The sequence below is a fragment of the Hevea brasiliensis genome, chromosome 6, assembly GCF_030052815.1.
Source record: "Hevea brasiliensis isolate MT/VB/25A 57/8 chromosome 6, ASM3005281v1, whole genome shotgun sequence".
NCBI classification, from domain to species: domain Eukaryota; kingdom Viridiplantae; phylum Streptophyta; class Magnoliopsida; order Malpighiales; family Euphorbiaceae; genus Hevea; species Hevea brasiliensis.
In genome coordinates, this window is record NC_079498.1 from 44,758,424 (window position 1) to 44,765,939 (window position 7,516).

Sequence of the window (7,516 nt, forward strand, 5' to 3'; positions counted from 1 at the left end):
CTTTGATATTTCTAGTGTCAATTACATTTCAATAAATCTTTATTTATGTCTGAAAATTAAATTCTGAGGGTTCCCTACGGTCCTGGGGTCGACAATGGCCTTCCCGGTGCGGTCACCCATCGCTGTGGTGCCGGCTCGTTTAACTTATCTTCGTTTTCTCTCTTTCATTTTTTTTTTATTTTTCTTGCATTTTCTTTTTATTTATTTCATCATTATATGTCTGTTCACCATCACCGAAGTGTAGTTCTAGACATCCTGACTTGCCTGGACTGTTATTTGACTATTGGAGCAATAGAACGTACAGAATACGTGCAATGGGGATGTTACAACTCTTCCTCTCTAAATAAAAATTTCATCCTCGAAATTTACCTGATATGAAGAGCTGAGGGAACTGTTGTCTCATTTTCTACTCGCTCTCCCATGTTGCCTCTTCCGTGTTGTGGTGTCTCCATAGGATTTTTACTAGTGGAATTGTCTAATTTCTGAGCTCTTTTACCTCTCGTGCCAAGATTTTAATTGGTTCTTCTTCATATGTCAGGTCAGGTTGTACCACAATTTCTTCTGCTGAGATGACATGTGAAGGATCTGATCTGTATCTTCTGAGCATCGAGACATGGAACACATTATGTATCTTGTCTAGCTCCGGTGGTAAGGCAAATCTGTAGTCTACTGGTTCCACACGTTCAATAACTTCATATGGGCCAATGAACCTAGGGCTTAATTTTCCCTTTTTCCCGAATCTCAACACTTTCTTCCACGGTGATACTTTGAGAAATACCTTCTTGCTAACTTCATACTCAATGTCTTTTCTCCTCAAGTCAGCATAAGATTTCTGTCGGTCTGAGGCAATTTTCAAATTGGCCTTTATCAGTTTCACCTTTTCCTCTGTCTGTTCTATCAGGTCTGGCCCCACTAGCTTATCTTCACCCAACTCAGTCCAACATACAGGTGTTCTGCATTTTCTCCCATACAGTGCTTCATAGGGTGCCATTTGTATGCTAGCTTGATAGCTATTATTATATGCAAATTTTGCCAGTGGAAGGTATCTGTCCCAACTTCCCTCAAACTCAATAACACAACTTCTCAGCATATCCTCGAGGACCTATCACACATATACAGTTATTACTATCATTATTATCATTATCAGTTTAATTTATTGTTTACAATAACTCAATGAGTTTCAAAATTTACTTGGATTATTCTTTCTGACTGTCCATCCGTCTGAGGATGAAAAGCCGTACTAAAATGGAGTTGTGTGCCCAAGGATTCTAATAATTTCTTCCAAAATCTAGATGTAAAGCTCTGGTCTTTATCAGATATAATGGAAAGTGGAATTCCATGTAGTCTAACTATGTCACTGATATACAATTCTGCTAGCTTTTCTAGTGAGTAGTCAGTTCTGACTGGTAGAAAATGTGTTGATTTGGTCAACCTATCCACAATCACCCATACTGCATCATGCTTCTTCTGAGTGAGAGGTAGACCACTGACAAAGTCCATAGTGACTCGGTCCCACTTCCATTCAGGTATGTTTATGGGCTGTAACAAACCTGATGGAACTTGATGTTCTGCTTTGACTTGCTGACATGTCAAGCATCTAGTTACATAGTCAACTATGTCCTTTTTCATACCTGGCCACCAGTATTGGAGTTTCAGGTCATGGTACACTTTTGTGCTTCCTGGGTGCATAGCATACACACTATTATGTGCTTCTTTCAGAATACTGGTTTTCAACTCTTTATCATCTGGTACACATACTCTTTCTTTATACTACAGGCACCCATTTTCCTTCACTTCATATTCAATTTCCTTCCCCTCAGTGATTTTGCCCATAACAGCCATTAATTTCCCATCTGTCTTCTGCCCATCCTGTATCTGTTGTAACAGATTTGGCTTCACTTGCAACTTAGCCAAAATAACTCCATCATGAGTTAAGGATAGTTGGGCATTCAGAGATCTTAATGCTACAATAGATTTTCTACTTAAAGCATCAGCGACTACATTTGCCTTCCCAGGGTGGTAGTCAATCACACAATCATAATCTTTCAAGAATTCAATCCATCGCCTCTGTCTCAAATTAAGTTCCTTCTGGGTTGGCAGATACTTCAGACTCTTATGGTCTGTGTATATGTAGCATTTTTCTCCATACAAGTAATGCCTCCATATCTTCAATGCGAAGATAATTGCTGCTAACTCCAAATCATGAGTAGGGTAATTCTTTTCATGTGGCCTTAACTGCCTGGAAGCATATGCGACCACTTTCCCTTCTTGCATGAGTACACACCCTAACCCATTGTGTGAGGTATCATCAGAGACTACAAAGTCTTTTCGGACATTGGCTGTGTTAACACCGGTGCCTCTCACAACATAGCCTTGACCTCTCAAAGCGGCTTGACACTTGTCATTCCAGTCAAATTTCATATTCTTGTGCAGTAATTTGGTCATTGGAGCAGCTATCAGGGAAAATCCCTTTACAAATCTTCTGTAATATCCAGCTAACCCCAAGAAACTTCTGATCTCAGTTATATTTTTGGGAGGCTTCCTTTCCATCACTGCTTCAATCTTCTTGGGATCCACTCTAATCCCTTCAGCTGATACTACATGTCCAAGGAATGCAATCTCATTCAACCAGAACTCACACTTTGACAATTTAGCATACAATTTCTTCTCTTTTAAAGTCTGCAGAACAATTCTTAAATGCTCATCATGTTCTGCTTTATCCTTGGAATACACCAGGATGTCATTAATGAAGACCACTACGAACCGATCTAAGTGTGGAAGGAAGATACGGTTCATAAGGTCCATGAATGCTGCTGGAGCATTTGTTAACCCAAATGGCATCACCAGAAATTCATAATGACCATACCGAGTTCTAAATGCAGTCTTAGGCATATCTGCATCCTTAAACCTTAGCTGATGATACCCTGATATGAGATAAATCTTAGAAAACACACCGGCTCCCTTCAACTGATCAAACAGATCATCAATTCCAGGCAACAGATACTTGTTCTTCACTGTTACTCTATTTAACTGCCTGTAGTCAACACATAACCTCAGTGTCCCATCTTTCTTCTTTACAAACAGTACTGGAGCTCCCCACGGTGACACACTAGGGCGTTTGAACCCCTTGTCTAGTAATTCTTGTAGCTGGATTTTTAACTCTTTCAATTCAGCAGGTGCCATCCTATATGGAGCAATTGAAATTGGAGCTGTACACGGCATAATCTCAATAGCAAATTCAACTTCCCTTTCTAGTGGTAAACTAGGCAATTCCTCTGGAAACACCTCAGAGAAATCACTTACTGTGGGTATGTCAGATAAGTTAAGTTTACCCTGCCTAGTGTCAACCACGTGTGCCAGATAGGCTTCACACCCTTTTCTCAACCATCTCCTTGCAACTGTAGCTGAGATGACATTGGACAAGAAATCTGTCCTTTCACCCACAACTATTATTTCTTAGTTCTCAGCAGTTTTCAGAGAGATTCTCTTCAATTTACAATCTACTATTGCCTGATAATGGGATAACCAGTCCATTCCCAAAATGACATCAAACTCATGGAAAGGCAGTTCGATTAAGTCTGCTAAGAACTCTTTCCCTTGAATCTTCAATGGACAGCCCTTATACACCTTGTTTACTACCACACTGTGGCCTAGCGGATTTGTGGCCAGGATGTCTTGGTCACTTTCCTCCACTGGTATTCCCTTTTCTACGGGCAGCTTGATACAAATATATGAATGAGTAGATCCAGGATCAACTAATGCATGCATGTAAGTATTATAAAGGAGGAACGCACTTTGATAACATCCGAGCATCCTGCTCCTCCCGTGCCCTTATAGCATAGGCTTTGGCTGGTTTTCTACGCTCTCTCCACGCACTGACACGAGTTTTCGTGAAGTACCACGCCTTAGCCTTACCTGGCCTTCTACCCCTTGGAGCTGGAGGGGCAAGCTTATCAGTTGATACCAGAGTGGATGTAGCAGTTCTGCGTGGACAATCTCGAACTAGGTGGTATGTAGATCCACACCGTAAACATGCACCTATCATCCTCCAACATTCACCCTTATGCCATTTTTGGCAATGTGGGCAAGCAACAGATACCGTTGAGGCTGGTCCTGCACTGGCCCCCGGAGAGCTAGCCATTGAAGGGTGGACTGGCCTCTCCTTGGTGCAACCGAGATTTGGGCCTCGTGGATCGACTTCGACTTGGTGCTCTCATCAAACTCCGAGTAGGCGAACCTCTGCATTTCTTGCTAGGGGCGTAAGATGTACCTGTCGACTCGACCTCTTTCTCGTTGTATGTCCCTTCTGTTCTGCTCATTCATTCTAACTTTTTCAACCTTCAGTGCAGCTTCCACTAACTTGGCAAACTTTGTAATCCCCAAGGCTGTAATCATTACTTTAATGTTATCATTGAGTCCTTCCTCAAATCTCTTGCATCTCTCTGCCTCATTAGGGACTATTTCCCGCCCATAGCGACTCAGTCTGACAAATTCTCTTTCATATTCAACCACCACACCGTCTGGCGTAGGGTAATAAACTCCCTTCTCTTCTCTTCCAGGTATACACTGCCCACATACTTCTTTTTGAACTCAGTGAGAAAGAAATCTCAAGTTATCTATTCTGGTGGCACTTCACTAGTTACTGTATCCCACCACTGGTATGCATCATCTTACAGTAGTGATACAGCAGCTTCCAGATTCTGCTCTGAAGTACAATGAAGTTGTTTCAAGACTCTTCCAGTTCTGCCCAACCAGTTTTCAGCTATGACAGAATCATCTTCTCTTTTGCCCAGAAAAGTCCACTGCTCCAAACTTCCTGAGTCTCTCCATATGAGATTTTTGATGTGGAGGTGGTGGTGGTGGCATAACTCCTGCCATCTGTCTAAAGAACTCAGCCATTTGCTGAAATGTGGCTGATGCATTTGGTACTGGCGGAACAGGTTCCCTCCTGTCTCTTGGTTCAGTCATAGATGGAGCATGACTTTCTACTTCCTCATTGACCACTCTCTGCGATGTGGAGTCCATATTCTGATCAAAATAACAAAACAAATCAAAAGATCTACATTAGAGTCATCTTAACACTTACAATGCAATGCATGATGTGCAATCTATCTAGGTCCAGAAATGCCTAAACCGTGCTCTGATTCCACTAAATGTAACACCCCTCACCCGTCTACAGAATAGCTGAGCAAGGCGTGCTACACGGCGTGCCGGAGCACCTAGTCTATGAATATCACATTTTCTAAACTCAAATTGATTTTAAGAAGTGTTTATGTGTTATTTATAGCATACTGGTTCTATTTTCACAGTTTAATAAAGTCAGTGTTTTAAGACTGGTAATAAAAATTTGGCAAGGTGCCATCTGTATTTCTGACAAATTGTCCTTCCAAACCTGTTGAAAACAGTTTAATATGACAGTATCAAATTTTCAAATATTTCACAGTCTCTATTTCTCAATAAAGTCTATAGATTTTTACAGTCATTAAACAGTTCCATAATACAGTCCATAATAATTTAAATATATATAGAAAATTTCCATGTTATTTAATATGTACAAAATATTACAAACTTTAGAGCTTTCATAATATTACAAAATACAAGACCAAATTTCAAAAATACAACAAAAGTACAAAATACAGGTTATCCTAAGTCCTACCATGTTTGCAATGCAGTGCAGATGACTCTGGATTCCTGTGCAGATCTGATGTCTCACCCGGTAGTAGGTCTGCTAGGCTCCCCAGCTGTGTCTCCAATACCTACGCATTACAAAAGCAACGCGCTAAGCAATTTTGCTTAGTAGTGCCAAATATAAAGAAATATACACTAAAATAAAGTAAATAAATTTATGGCATCGGTGTTCTTCACAATTGTTGATTCTACCTTTATTTGCTAACATTTCAATATCTGCTAATTTTGGTAGTGTTGTATGTCAGAAGACTGAATTTATGTATTTGGATTTTTAATAGTACTTGAATTACTGCCCGTGTAGCCTATATACTGACCAGACTGGATAAACGGATATACTAGCACTGGGTACCTAGCACCTCGGGCCGTCACACCATCGGTCACAAAGTGTCTCCCGTTGTGCAAATAGCGTGGCTAAAAAGCCATATATTCAATCTGGCGATAAGCCAAAAATAAATACACAATATGTATAGCCGTAGGCTATTAAAGTCACAGTGCGACATAATAAGCCGTAAAAACACAGTATGGTATGAAACCATTTAAAGAACAGCTTTCAGAAACCTATTGGCATGCCAACCTATCCATACTAGTCAACTAGGCAAACTAGGGCACATTATAATTTAATTGTTTAATTCTTCAATCTTTGGAGTTTACTAACTATTATATAATTCACAAGTCAATGCATGTGTTGACCTTTTTAGGTAATATGGATAAGTTGTTTCTAGCATCAATATGTCACAATTTAAATCTCAATATGCTTCCAATATAGTGCAATTTACCATTTTTACAAGTTGGCATTCATTGCCAAAATGCTTCAAGCATCATTGTATGCAAAATGTCACATTCTCAATTTTTGTGTGCTAGATTGGTCTAGCTTAAAGTCCTATTTCCCTTGGTTTCTAGCTTCTGGTCAAAGAAGCAAAATTGTAGCTCTATGTCTTATTGCATGCGGGGCAAAATTTCAGGTCATTCCGAATTGTGTAGACCAAGATATGGTCAATTTGCTAAAGCTGGACAGAATGCACTTTTAGTGCACAATTTGATCAATTTTTAGGTCACTTTTGGTTCGGCAGTTTTTGTTCACGAATTTGTGCAAGCCATTTGACTTGGTTCTGGTCATTTCTGGGCTTTGGTGTCTTCATAAGACTTGTATATATAGGTCTTAACTATTCATGATCAAAATTTCAGGTCAATTGGACCTGTTTTGAGTGAGTTATGGCCTAAAAACTAACTGCTGCCCAAATGGTCAGTTTTCAGGCCTCAAATGCACTAATCCGGATTTGGTCACTTTTTAAGGTCAGTTTCTAGGCAGAATTTTGACAATCTTTCTACATGAAAGTTGGCCTATTTGGTGTCTAGTTTCACCCCATATTGGCCTCATACCAATTGGGTTCATAGTTTGGCACTTATGGCCTCATTTAGGTGCTGCCTTCAATACACAACCTGCACAAAGCTCATACACTTCCAATTTAATGTTCCTCCTCCTCCTCATTACTACAATATTCAATCAACAGCACTTCTACACATATATTGTACACAATTTCAGCAACAATTCTTGGCAGAATGTTCAAGTGCTCAATGCACACGATCCATCATTAAGTTCAACATTCACTTCCACCAAAATTCAACATACTTCAATGTTAATATTACACATATACTTCAACATATTCATACTTCAACATCACTTACACTTGCTGCCCACAAATTGACATTAACATATATCATTAATAACCATATATTCACACACAAATTCATGCTATTAGGGGCTGCCAAACATGGCAGTTTGCTCAAGGCTTCAAGGTTCCATTTCACACCTTAAATCTAAACACTA